Source organism: Vicugna pacos, chromosome 11, assembly GCF_048564905.1.
Source record: "Vicugna pacos chromosome 11, VicPac4, whole genome shotgun sequence".
In the NCBI taxonomy this organism is placed as follows: Eukaryota; Metazoa; Chordata; class Mammalia; order Artiodactyla; family Camelidae; genus Vicugna; species Vicugna pacos.
Window position 1 is genome coordinate 23,924,596 of NC_132997.1, and position 14,903 is coordinate 23,939,498.

The 14,903-nt window shown below is 40.3% G+C and overlaps 1 long non-coding RNA gene and 1 pseudogene across 1 annotated transcript; both read right to left on the bottom strand.

The window, feature by feature from the left end:
- Nucleotides 1–14,903, bottom strand: part of LOC140699217 (formin-2-like) — a 162,487-nt pseudogene that overhangs the window by 124,880 nt on the left and 22,704 nt on the right.
- Nucleotides 11,417–14,817, bottom strand: LOC140699221 (uncharacterized). Its single transcript, XR_012077234.1, has 2 exons — nt 12,601–14,817; nt 11,417–12,428 (listed from the first exon to the last, which is right to left on the bottom strand). It is a non-coding gene; the product is annotated as an uncharacterized lncRNA (long non-coding RNA).

Consider the following 14,903-nt stretch of genomic DNA (forward strand, 5'->3'; position numbering starts at 1 on the left):
CCACCTGCAGAGATGACACCCACAGCTCAGGAAGGGACTCAGCACAAGGGGCCAAGCTCCCTGCTTCCCAGGGCTCAGAACCCACTGGGCCCGTGGCTGGTGCTGATCCAGACACTCTTACAGCAACACTCCCACACTCGGGCTCAAAACTCCAGAGAAAGAAGGAAGCCTTAGATATTTTAAACTTATAAAATGCAGATGGGGTACAGATGTGCTGGTTTCCTTAGTCCTTAATAGTAAGTGACCATAATGTATCTTCATAATAGTTTTGAAGAAGGTGACTGCTCTGTCTGATGAAGCAGGACTCACATGTGTTGCATTTTTTTCTTTTACCTGAACTAAGAATATGGAGAAAAAGTAGCAAAAAAAGTGTTCAAAATCAATTACAATAAAACATCACACAGCGACAGAGCATTCAAAAAGTGACCTGATAGAGAGAGCTCTGACTACAGTCACTATACAGTCACTACTAAAATTTGTATAAATTTAAAGTTCAATTTTGGCATCCATGAAGGCTTTTTTGGGGGGAGAAGAAAAGAAACCGTGAAACTTCAACTGTATATAAAATAGAGAAACAACAAGTTTCTTCTGTACATCACAGGGAACTATACTCAATATCTTGTAATAATGTATAATAAAAAAGAATATGAAAACAAATATATGTGTATATATATATGACTGAAGCATTATGCTGTACACCAGAAATTGACACAACATTGTAAACTGACTATAACCGAATAAAAAAGAAAGAAGAATCTATGAAACTTCAATTGATCAAGGACTAAAACATGACAAGAACAAGCTGAGAAATTTACTCTAAAGAATCTAATAAAATTGCCCAAAGAATATCCTAGAACATATGTGACAATGACAAACAACCCCTCTCAGGACCTATGTTAGATGATGGATTTCTCCAGTAATTTCTTCAAAAATCATGAAATAAATCAAAGTTCAAAGAAAACAATATAAAAATGTCAAAAGGAAAATGCCTTTAAAAACTTCATGTCAATCTATTATGTTAAATCCATAAAAGCAAGTCTAATAAATGTCAGCTTTAAAATACCTCTGAGTGAAGGGTTTTCCACAAATTTAAAGCAGTCTCGTAAAAGGAATGAGACACACTGACCATAGTTGCCACTCAACTTTTGAACTCAAACATCAGATTGACTCTTGCAGTTGGAAGGAAAGTCAGTGGTCAAGTTCAGCCTCTCCAGGGTTGTGGTCACCTCACAGATCTCCAGCCAGTCTCTGAACATCTCCAATCAGTCTCTGAACATCTCCAGTGAATAATGCAATCACTCCAACTGGGACCAGCCATTCCAAGGCTGGACACCCTAGGATGGATGCCTCCCTTATGCTGCATTGAATCACAAACTGTTAGCAAATCCATCACCTCCATCCTGAACACATTCAATCTTCTGCTTGAACATAAATCTCAGGTTTAAAATTTGTCCTGGTAGTTAATGGAGAGCCATAGAATAATTCTGAGAAGAATGTTAAAAATCTACCTGGAAAGGAGGAGATGAGGTTTTTGTTTTTGTTTTAATTTTGGAGGTAAATTTTAACAGGAAATTAGTGAAATTGCCTAGCTGGATACAAGAATGAAATGTGAGGAACTTACTAAGTTGTACACATCCCAGGTTTTTGGCAGAAGAGACTGGGTAAAGGATTGTGCAGACGCTATTATCACCCACCAGGGCAGGCAATGAACAGGGGAGCAGAGTGGGATTGGAGAAAAGGGAAGTTCAGTTTGGATCACGTCCCATACCCATACAGAGAATTTTAAAAAGCAACAGGAAATTTGAGTCTGGAATTCAGAGAGATCTGAGCCAGAAATTTGAATCTGGAGTCATAAAAACACAAGGAAAGGGTTCCTGAGGATAGATGTTAAGACGGACTAAGCATGAAACTTAGGGGAAGTGGTATTTAGTTAACAAGGGTCAGGTGGAAGAAAAGGATGAAAAGAAGATACATAAAAGCCAGCCCAAAATATAGAAGGTAAGCCAGAGAGAAATAAGTAACAGAAACCAAGAAATTAGTGTTTCTCTATTTGGACTAAATATACATTTGTTTAAATGATGCTTTTGAAGAATTTTAAATAATTAGAGATTTTTATTAATGTTGAGTGTAAAACACAACCTACTAAATTAAAATATAAATAATGTTTCTGGATTTTAGGATTATAGCTCCCCCAAAAGGGCACAGCTTCACAAAAACTGATCCTACATAAGGTCAAAAAGAAAGCCACAGTAATTTCAAAAGATTCTACAAAGTGTATACTAACTTCTCTGTTTCAATTATTTTGCTGTAAACAAATAAAAATTTTGCTTTTAAAATCCCATATGACTATTGTGATATTGTGATTTATAATGAGAAATATGTGTTTGGTCTTTGACCAATTTCTGGAACAGATCTCCTAAACCTTTGGAATTTCATAAGTGATTGAAGTAAAAAAAGGTGTCTTGATATTCATAACAAGCTACACCTGAGTTTATGTTAATGCGGTGACTTGCAGATAGCATCTAAGGATGGGGTTGGTGGTCAGGGGGAACCAACTGAGTTATTAGAGAGTTGGAACTTTCAGTCCCACCCCTGACCTCCAGGGAGAGGAGAGAAGAGCTGGCGACTGAGTTCAATCATCAATGGCAATGATTTCATCAGTCAAGCCTGTGTAATGAAGCCTCCATAAAAACCCAGAAGGTTGAGTTTCAGAGAGCTTCTGGGTCAGTGAACACGTGGAGATTCAGGGAGAGTGGCACACAGGAGCTCCACACCCATTCCCCATACCTTGCCCTGTGCATTTCTTCCATTTAACTATTCCTGAGTTATATCATTGTATAATAAAATGGTAATCTGGTGATTGAAATGTTTCTCTGAGTCCTATGAGCTTCTCTAGAGAATTAATGAAACCCATGGAGGGGACTGTTGGAACCTATAAGCTGCTCAGTCACAACTTTTGATTGGTATATGAGAGCGGGCAGTCTTGCAGGACTGAGCCCTTCATCTGTGGACTCCAACACTATCTCCACATAAACACTGTCTGAACTGAGTTGAATTGTAAACACCCAGCTGGTGTCACAGAGAATTGCTCACTGGTGTGGGGAGAAATCCCTAACATCTCAATTAGTGTTAGACTCTTTTAACTATGACGTATAGGTACTATTAACTAACATTTAGGTTTAAAAATATTCATAAGGGAGATCATATAATTCTTACCACTGAAAGACACTGAAAACATTTCTTTACCCTCAAAATAACTAGAAATAATACAAAAATAAAATACCATTCCCATGAGCAATGAAACATATGAAGTACCTAGAAACTAGCTCAGCAAAGAAAACACAAAGCTTCTTTAAAGAAGTCTAAAACTCTATTAAAAAGACATAAAAGATGATCTGAACAAATAGAGATCTTTCATAAAGGAGATCTTGGATAATATTATTATAATGCTTATAGTCCTCAATATCATTTACAAATGTAATAAATTGAACAGCATCAGGATTTTTTAAATAAACTTAACCACTTATTTTAAATTTATATAGAAGACTGCAAGGTCCATCAAGAATTAAGTCTTAATGATGTTGAAACTTTGAAAACTCCCAGTTTATCCCTCCCCTCAACACTTTTCCATTTGGTAACCATAGTTTATTTGCTATGTCTGTGAGTTCAACTCTAGTTTGTAAAAATTTCATTTTTGTCATTATTTTTTGATATCACATATATATGATATATGGCATTTGTCTGTCTCTGTCAGATGTAATTCACTTAACATAATAATCTCTAGGTCTATTCATGTTGTTGCAAAAGGTGTAATCTCATTTTTTAAAGGCTGAGTCATATTCCATTGTGGATTTATATACCACATCTTCTTTATCTAGTCATCTGTTCATGGACATTTATCCTGCTTCCATATCTTGGTTATTGTAAATAGTGCGGCTAGGATCACTGGGGTGCATACATCTTTTCATGTTATGGTTTTACTCAAATATATGTCCAGGAGTGGCATTGCTCAATCATACAGGAACTCTCTTTAGTTTTTTGGGGGAACTTCCATATTATTCTACATATTGGCTGCACCAGTTTACATTACCCACAACAGTGTAGGAGGGTCCCCTTTTTCTCCATACTCTCCCCAGCATTTATTCTTTGTAGACTTGTAAGGATGGCCATTCTGACTGATGTGAAGTGGTATCTCATTGTAGTTTTGATTTGAATTTCTGATAATCAGAGATATTGAGCATCTTTTTATGTACCTGTTGGCCAGCTGTCTGTCTTCCTAGAGAAATGTCTATTTAGATTTTCTGCCCATTTTTGATTGGGTTGGTTGTTTTCTTTTAAATCATGTTATATGTGCTGTTTGTATATTTTGAAATTTAATCCCTTGTCAGTCTCATCATTTGCAAATGTGTTCTCCCATTCTGTACATTGTCTTTTCATTTTGTTTTTGGATTCATTTGCTGTACATAATCTTTTAAGTTTAATTAGGTCCCACTTGCTTATTTTTGCTTTTATTTCCATTACACTATGGAGGTGTTGGAAAAAATATTAACACAGTCCATAATTTGCAATGTCTAGGCTCTTGCTTCTGGATACAAAATAAGAAAAGGTCCTCACTGAGGACCCTCACCAGGACACAGCCAGGAAGAGCCAAATGTACAGCTTGGGGGGAAGAGCCAAATCCTGGGAAGAAGTACAAACATTTGAGACCCAAGCTAGACTTGGATCCTGCCCACAAATACCAGAAATATGATCTGTGGCACATTGTATAAGGAATAACTGGCTCAGATTCTTATATGATTCTTCCTTCATAATCTGAATTTTGAGTATGCAGGAAATGTCCTTTGGTGACCCCCACATCCCAGTTCTGTCATCCACGGGAGAGCCAGTGGCTTTCTCCCAGTTGTGTCCCAGGGAAAGACAGACACTCCCAGTAATCTCCCAAGGACTGAACCTGATTGTCAATCTACACAAGGCCAGGCCAGGAAAGAGCAGAAGCTGATACTGACAAGCCATCCAGAACTGTGACCCTCCAGACTGGTCACACATGCATCCATGGACATGCAAACTTCCTCACACTCAGAGGGGAGACACAGTGGCAGAATATGATGCTTCCCAGTAGCTACCCATCCTCAAGCTTCAATCAGTACAAGTTGCACCGCTGGTAGCCACATTTAAGTCTTTATTAAGTAGTTACTTATTTATTTTAGCTTTTCCTCCATTATTTTCTATTAAATCTTCCAAAGCCAAAGGTTACTTCCCATGAAAAATGAAGAAATTAGTTTTATATCAGCCAACTAAAGAATGACTGAACTATGCTCGCATATACATTCACATGCAGATTTGGAAAAAGTCATAGGTTTATTAAAATAAAGTGAAATATATTATTGATTCTCATGCAACTCATTCTTTCATGTGCATTCATACTGCATTATGTAAAGTGAATTACATTTGGGATAAAGCAGTAACAAACTGATTAAAAAAGTCCTTTCTGGAATTCCAATTCAGTTAAGAATTAGACAATTCACAAAAGACTGTACTTTACATGGACATGGTAATAAAAGCTTGAAGGGAAATGAGGCAGGGAGGTGGGACGGATAGTGATGCATGGGACTGTCATCATTGTTCTCACTGGGTGATCACTACAAGGGATCCTGGGAGATCTTACTGACAAGCAGGCATTTGAGCCAAGACCTGAAGGAAGGAGGGAGACCACGGAGGGTCTCCCCAGGGAGGATTCAACGCAGAGGGAAGAGCTAATGCCAGGCCCTGGGGAAGGACATTCTCAAGAAAGTAATGCACAACCCACAGAATGAGAGAATTTTTTTCCAAATCATATTTCTGAAAAGAGCATTTTATCTAGAATACATAATTGCTAATACATATTGCTCCATAGAAGATATACAAATGGCCAACAAGCATATGAAAGAAGCTCAATATCAGGGAAGCGCAATCCAAAACCACAAGGAGATGCCACTTTAGAACCACGAGGATGACTGTATCAAAAAGATAGACGATAACAGGTGTTGGCTATAATGGAGAGATAAATTGGAACTCTCATAATCTACTAGTGGAAATATGTAAAACGATGCAGCCACTTTGGAAACAGCCTGGAATTTCTAAAAAGGCCAACTATAGAGTTTCCTTATAACCCAGCCATGACAATCTCAGGTATGCAGCTGTGAGAAATAAAACCTAGATCCCCAAAAAACTGGTTACAAATGTTCACAGCAAAATTATTTCTCATAGAAAAAAAAAATTGAAAACAAATTGCGTTGACACCAGTTCACATAACCCGTCTCCACCCTGAGGCGCAGCCCCGCCCCCAGACCACAGGAGCCAATCCGCGCTCGCGCTTCCCGGCCCCGCCCCAGAGCTCTCCTGAGCTGCGCCCCTCCCTCCGCCTACCGGCCCGCCAGTTGGTCAGGCAGGGAAGCGGCGGGCGGCGGTTGGCAGTTGGTCTGAGCGTCTGGCCGTTCCGACGCCCCGCAGCTCCCCTGAGGCTGTTGCTGTGGTGGCGGCGGCGGCGCGGTCCCTCCGGGAGGAGCGGCATGGGCCGAGCGGCGCCCGCGGAGTGTTGAGCCCAGCACGGCGGCAGCAGTGGAGACGGCGGCAGGCGCGGGCCCCGAGCTGGTCCGCGGGCAGGTGTTCGACGTGGGGCCGCGCTCCAGCAGTCTCATCCTCGAGGGCTCCTACCGCGTGGTGTGGTGAGTGTCCGCGCCCCGCGTGCCGGCCACGCCCGCCCGGCCTCCCGCTCCGCCTCGTCGAATGCGACCGTTGCCCGAGCCTGACCCGCGACTCCGACCCTGGCCGGACCGCAGCCGGGCTGCCCCGTCGTCCGCGCGCCGGGGGTCTCGAGCGGGGTCGGGTCGCTTGGGCGGGGGCGTTACTCGCAGCGCTTCCCGGGCGGCCCTCGATGGCCCGCGGAGTGGGGGAGGGGAGCTGGGGTCGGAGGCCGGGACCCGGGGAACCCGGGACCTCAGGACGCGAACGGACCCCCACCCCAGAGTGCTCGCCTAGCGGCCTTCCCTTGACGTCCCCATAGTGAAGCCGCGAATTACTTCAGATGCTTGAGGAGGCGGCTGTGGTCTGGTTGTCAGCGGTGGGTGTGCACAACCCTGAAGTCATCGTCTTGTTTTCCTCCCTTCCCTGCCTTTTCCGCGGTCGGCTTTGGTTCAGCACCTTCCGTGGTGCCAGGGGTGCTCCCCTGCGCAGGCTCTCTAAAAGGCATGTAGTGGCACCAGTGTGGGTGTGGAATGTCTCCATCTTCAAGTGTTTAAATGGGTTTGGGCATGGTACTGTTCGCGTTTCAGGAAGGGTAAGTCAGCATCGCTGTTGTGATTTAAGGAGTCTTTTGGAGTTGGCCCCTTTTATATATTTTTTTATATTTATATATTTATTATTATATTTTTCCCCCCTTATACCCCGCGTCGGCTCTCGTACTACCATAAAGGCGTCCAGAGGTTTTAGCACAATGACTGTGGACTTTTCCTGTTAAAGCTTTAGTAGCCAGTGCCACTTTCCATTAGTAAATTTTGTTTTCCCGTCTGCTTTAACCCATAGTGAGTGGTTTTAGTTAATACTGGCATTGACATTTTTTAGCTCTTAATTTTATATAAGAAAAAAGTAAATTAAAAAGAACTATTATTCATATAGTTGAACTTGTTTTGTTTTATGAATTGCTAATTTAAATATATGCCTAATTTATACATATATATACTAATATATATATAATATATAAAGCTATTTTAAAATATATAAAACTAATACATATATAATGTATACTAATATACGCTAGTTTAAACATACCAATATAAGTGTATTTATATATTTATATAAATTTAATCTAAACAGTAATTTAAATATATTAAATACTAATTTAAATATATTGAATTTATATAAATATATACTGTTGAATTTTCACCACTTAAAAATAAGGCCAGTAAGTTGTTTTTATTACCTTGGTATGTAGGAAACTAGAGATAAAATATCCAATATATATGGATTGTCAGGCTGGCCCTGAGCGGGCATTCGGGACCCTGGACTCCAGGAGGGCTCCCTCCAAGCTCCCCTCCTCCGCCTGAGGGACTCAGTTCAAGCTACTGATGTTAGCACTTCTCCGTTACAGACTAGGCTTAATTCTAACCTATGTCCTCTATATTTTTGATGACAGGAATCTTTTTTTTTTTAATTTTGCATTTCTCCAGTGCCTAAGAGACCACTGAGACTCGGGATGTGATTATTTCCCTTAGAAAGCACCTCCGGCTTTGGGGCACAGAGAGAAACGAGAAATAAGATTGAACTATGTTAACACAATTCAGGCACAAAATAATGAGGGTGTAGAGTTAAGGTAATGGCAGAGGGGGTGAGGAAGGGGCTACCTGGGGCCTTTAAAAGTTTGAATTTCACTTTATTTTCTTGACCATAGTACATCTAATTAGGTGGAATCTGAAAAATTTGGAACCGTGGAAAGCAAGTAAAAATCGCCTGTAAGGCCAACCATCAAATCCATATTTTTTGGTTTAATTCTTAATTTTTTGAATGTATGTATTCTCACTCTTGCTTTCTCACTATATACATTTATTTTAAATGATATTTTAATACATATTGTATTTTTAAGCAAATTAACATTATACTGTTTTGAATTTTATTTTTCATCTTTACATATATTTAAGTATTTTACAGCATGTTGCTAAAGAATTTTCCACTATGTGATATTTAAAAATTCAGTTGGGGGGATAATAGCTCAGTAGTGGAGCACATGCTTAGCATGCACAAGGTCCTGGGTTCAATCTCAGTACCTCCATTTAAAAAATAAATAAAATAAAAATTCACTTGATTAACTATTTTAGAGTTTATTTAATCAGTTCCATTCGTTGGATTCTTGCTGCAAATCTTATTTCATCTAAAAATGTGTACAGCTAAAAGATAAGGATTTTAAAGGGCCTAAGAAAAAGACCTTTCTCACACCCTAAAGTGTTAATTCATTTCTTGATATCAAATATTCAGTGTTCAAATTTCTCCAGATGTTCAATAAGTGTGTTTATCTGTTTGTTTTTGGCATTTTGTTTGTTCAGATATTCAGTTTTGTTCAAGCACCTAAGTAAGATCTGTTCATTGCAATGATATGTATAGTTTGCACATTGTGATTAATCCATCCTGAGCTTTTCTTGGTATCTGGTGTGAGACGTGAAGTGTAAATGAAAAAAAAAAATGCGTGTAAACATGTTTCAGACTGTGCTTAGCATGTGTTCAGTATCCACTAAGACTCTTGTCTTTTCCCCTTGGTTTCATCAGGCAGCTGCTTGTTTTGTTTGTTTTTAAGGAACCAGCCTTTAGATTTCTTTCTTTCTTAATTTCTCAGTTCTCTCATTCATTTATATCTGTTTTCATTTTTCCGTCTTTTACCTTCTTTTAGGATTTCTTGCTGATCTCATAGTGTCTTCATTTATTGAAAATTCAATTGCACACCTTCCACACACCAGGCTTTGTGCCACGTGTTGGGAATGCAGTGGTCAGCAGATAAAGATGCCCTGTCCCCAGGAAGCTTATAGTTGAGCCCAGAATTTAATTCTCTTTAATTAATAATAAAAATATATCTATATACAGATACATAGGCATATGTATGAGTGTAGATATGGCTGCTTTCTGTAATTTTTGTTATAGAGTCATATTCTCATCATTGTCTAAATCTCTACTGTATAATGTTGAATCATAGAAAATTGTTGATATTCAGGATCAACACAGGATCAACCCAAAGAGGAACACACCAAGGCACATGGTCATCAAATTGACCAAAATAAAGGATAAGGAGAAAATATTAAAATTAGCAGTAGAAAAGCAACAAAAAACATACAAGGGAACTCCCATAAGGCTATCAGCTGATTTTTCAGCAGAAACTCTACAGGCCAGAAGGGAGTGGCACGATATATTTAAAGTAATGAAAGGGGAAAATTTACAACCGAGAATACTCTTTCCATCCAAAGTGTCACAGATAAATGGAAGCTAAAAGATTTCAGCACCACCAAACCAGCTTTACAACAAGTGTTAAAGGACCTTCTTTAGTCATCAAACCATAAGAAAAGAAAACAAAAAGAAGAAAGTGGAGAAAAAAATAAAAAAGACAGACCTACAAAAGATTGCTTTGGCTGTTCAGTGTCTTTTATGGTTCCTTACAAATTTTGGAATTGTTTGTTCTAGTTCTGTGAAGAATGTCATGAATATTTTGATGGGGCTGCATTGGATCTGTGGGTTGCTTTGGGCAGTGTGGCCATTTTGATAGTGTTGATTATTAAAATCCAAGAGCACAAGAAGTCTTTCCATTTCTTTGTGTCATTTCAGTTTTCAGGATATAGGTAACCTCCTTGGATAAGTTTATTTCTAGGTATTTTGTTGTTTTTCATGTAATAGAACTGCCTCTGCCAGTTAAAAATGTCTGGTTTTTGAAGTGAAAAGAAAAGTGAATGAAGGGCAGCAAATGGCAAAATATCCTTCTTTTTTATGAGTGAGTTGTATTCATATATATATATATATGATATATATATATACTGCATCTTCTTTATCTATTCAACTATTGATGTACACTTAAGATGCTTCCTTATCTCAGCAATTATAAATAATGTTGCTGTTAATAGCAAGGCATATGTATCTTTTTCAATTAATTCTTATTTTGTGGTTGGCTTTATTCCTTTGATAATGATGTAAGTTTAAAAAGCTAAAGTGCTAAACGTTCTTACAAACAATAAACAGTTCATATAGGTAAATTTTAAAAATATAGTTGCAGTAAAAAAAAAGCTAAAGCCATGAGAGACAGGGAAGTAACTTAAAAGACCTATTACTAAATGAAAACAGCCAGTCTGAAAAGGCTACAAACTGTAGGATTCCAACCAAATGACATTCTGGAAAAGGCACAGCTACAGAAACAATAAAAAGATCCTGGGGAGAGGGAGGGAGGGATGAATAGATGGTGCACAAGGGATTTTTAGGGCAATGAAATTATTCTGTGTGTTCTATAGTGGCTACATGTCATGATGCATTTGTCAAAGCCCACAGAATGTACAACATCAAGAGTGAACCCTAATGTAAACTATAGACTTTGGTTGATAATAATGTGCCCATGTTGGTTCATCAATTGTACCAAACATGCCACACTGATGCGTAATGTTGAGGCTAGGGGAGTATGTGTGTGTGGTGGTGATGATGAGGGATATGTGTGAACACTCTGTATTGTCTGCTCAATTCTGCTGTGAATCTGAAACTGCTCAAAAAGAATAAAGTCTATTAAAAAAAAAGAGGATGGATTAATTAGTGATATAACCTTACAAGGATGAATTATTTAGGGCTACAAATAGAATGAATGGCATATTCAATTAAAAGCATGTATCTTTAAAAATGTTACTTAGAGCAAAAGAGACAGACATCACAGTGTGCAGTGTGATTTATTTAATTTTTATCAAGTTCAGCCACCATGAAACTGATGGATGCATGTTGTCAGAGGGTGTGGTTCAGTTGAAATGTGACAGAAGTGTATATTCTATGTTAATGGATATGATTCAAACATATGATACATACATTGACTTTTTGAAGACTGTGGAGGGTTAGGAATTTGAAAAATTCGTGAAATCAGTAACTTAACGTTGATACATTTCACTCTTTTTTTTTTTTTACTGTATATAGATATAAACACAAAAACAAAGAGGTAAGAAAAATTACCATTGGACAGTAATGGAGAGAATGACACTTTGGTTACAACCCTCCCCTCTGACACAGCCCCTCCCCCACACACTGGTAACTGACCAATCTGGGATGTCAGTTGCTGGCTGGGTTCCAGGTGGAACATTGCGGGTGTCCCTGGGGGCTTGTTGTGGCTGGTGGCTCCACGGTAACCAGGCAGAGCCCTGGATAGGTCAGTGCCATGGAGGGGCTGTTGTCCTCCATGGAGCTTGGCTTCAGGCTGATCCTGAGTAAGCTGAGTGCGGTCCTGGTGGTGCTGCTGCCCGATGGCCTGTGTTCTCAGCTCATGTTCCAGAGCCTCCAGTGAGAGGCAGTGTTGGGTCTCCCTGTCTTCACCTCATTGGTGGTGTCTTATTTACCTGCAAACTTATTCAGTGTGTTAGAAGTAACCTTTATCAAAGCTATGAAAAGCAGCGGCTGAAACACTGGCTGCCCAGATCGAAGAGAAGTGCCAGCTCATCGACCAGCTTTATGTGGCTAAACAGGAGTATCCTAGCATGGAGACAACTTTAAAGAACGCCAGGCGAGAGAAGGAGCCAGTAAACGTACCCAGCCTCACTAAGGCTTACAGACACTTGATGACGGTCAACCTGAGTTCAAGGAAGGAAATCACTTTTCTCATTGAAGAACTGAGGAAAGAGAGATCCCTGCAGTCTATTCAAGCAGAGGTGGTGGAGATGCTGAAACTGCGCACGATCCTAGAAGAGGTCACGAGGATCAGCACATCACAAGGGGCTGTTACAAACCAGCCAGGGGACCAGGCACCAAACCTTGATGATCCCTTTCCCAGGAGTGGGCCCTCGTATTAAAGCTTTGCTGTGCCCTCCCCTCCACCCAGGCCTCCCAAGCTGCCGGGCTGCATTCACTCACCCTGTCAGATCTCCACCTGCGCTGCAAGGAGGCCAGTGGATGGAGGAGCATCCCCTCCTTTGGACCAGAGTCCCTCCAACTGTACCAGTGAGCACGGCAGTGAACTTCTTCATGGTCACCTTCTCCATCTCAAATGTATGGAATTCCCAGAAAACACCAAGAAATGTGGGACTTTCTCAATATTCACAGAATGCTCGAATTGTCTCTAATTAGCAGTGAAAGAAATGTGTTTAAGAGACTGATCTTTTACTCAGTTTGAACCTTCCTTGCACCACATTTCTTAAGGCAGTTTTAGTAGCTATTGTACATCAATTGTAGAAATGTATATATAGGTTTCTGTATACAAATATTGCAGTATAATTAGATAACACATGTAGTTTATCAGTATAGAGTTTAAGTTGGCCATAGTATTTTTTCTAGAGTTGAAATCTTAAAAGTCATCAGTTTAAGGAAAAGAAATGTTTATGCCTGAGTTTTGTATTCTATAAAAAAGACAATGTCTTTTGAGATGATAATAGAGTATGCTTATTTGAGTTTTTATTGAATACTTATATTCTGTCATAACAATAGATATATTTAAAAATAAATTTGGTGAATTTCATGGAGATTGTTTCTTTTTCCTGCAGTAATGCTGCAGTATGAGTTTTCTGACCAAGAAGAAATCCACCTGGACAATTTGCGGACACCTCCACATCCCTGCCCCTCATGTCTCGCTTGCCATCTTGCACTCACACGTCAGTGGAAAGCTAGGGCAGTGTTAGGGTTTTCTTTTCATAGTTAAGATTTAGGTCCGCAGTTAGTACCGTTATTCACAGATGATGTGTTCTCCCAGTGGAATGGGCGCAAAGTGGTTTTCATCATGGTAGAAGGGATGGAGCTCATAACGCTTTTGTAACTGGAGGGAATCACGTGAATAAATGACAGAGGGAGCATCATAATAAAGTGTATGGCATTTCCTTGAATTGATTAAAGAAAAAAATTGTGCTTGGGTTGGAGAAGAGAAATTAAAACTAAAACGTAGTCCTGTCTTCCTGTTAGGGAGGAAAGGATGATTCCAAACACATTCCAAATTAAACAGAAGGTATGGAATTTCAGAGGTGATACACATATAAATATGAAGAGGAAAAGTGGAAGCAGTGGAATCTGGGTTAGCCTTGGCAGAAGTGGTCCTGAAAGACCTCTTCTAGGAAGGGACACCTGAACATGAAGGTCACCTGGAGAGAAGCTCTGTAGGTTGAGGGGACAGTACAGGTGACAGCTCTGAAGGAGCTGTCATGATCACAGTGTTTGTGAGGACCAGTCAAATCCAGAGTCTCCAGAATGCAGTGAAAGAATGGGAGAAGGGAGGGTAAGGCTACCAGGGGTCAGAAGATGGAAGGGGCTGATACCACTACACTTTGACTTCAATTTGAAAGGTTATTAGCTACCACTTTGGAAAAGAAGATAGAGTAGGATACCATGACTGTGATTTGAGGCTAATGATGGTGGTGACTGGACGAGGGGAGCGATGGAAGTGCAGGTGGAGCAGTGAAACTGGTTCCCCCTCGAGTCCTGCAGGCAGAGACCATGGGACATAAAGGGGTTTGTGGGTTGAGGAAAGCAAAGAGTTGGGATGGAGATAAGAAATCCAAGTGAAGCATCTGCATCAGAGGTGATAACTTCCAGTGAAATAGGTATGAAAAACAGGAGTGTATTTGGAAGAGAAATTGGAAAGAGACTGTCTTGAAGAAGACTTTAGACAAGGTCCCATGACACCAGAGTACAAATGCCCAGTGCTCAGGGGGACAAATGTCTTGGGGTCAGGGAGGGATTAGAAGGGCAGCTACAAACTCAGGGAGGAATGTTACTCTAGCAGAGACATAGACCAAGGCTGGGTCAAGTTCAGAGCGGAAACTCCATGGGCCTGTTTGTGCTCCCAGGTCAACTTGGGTTTCTCAGTATCAACAATAAAACAAAGGGCCACAGTGGTGATCTCCTTGAGTCTGTCCGCATGTGCTGGGGTTTGAGTTGTTCAGAATTCCCACCCTGGTCCCTTTTCACAACAAGGGAAGTGACACCTCAGGTAGTCACAGAGCCCTGGAGAGCAATAAGGAACGTGGTGTGACACATCACACAAGAGTCATGGCACAGGAAGTGCTCCTGTTGTCTTTGGCTCTTGTAAAATGATGGCATCCTGTGTTTGACACAGTGACTCAGCCTGAGATTGGGGTTTGAACTCGGGTCTACCTCCAGGTATGCTGTTCCCCTCTCTATGAGATGATCTTGAGGTGGTAAGACATCCTACTTTCCTTATGCTTCTGAGG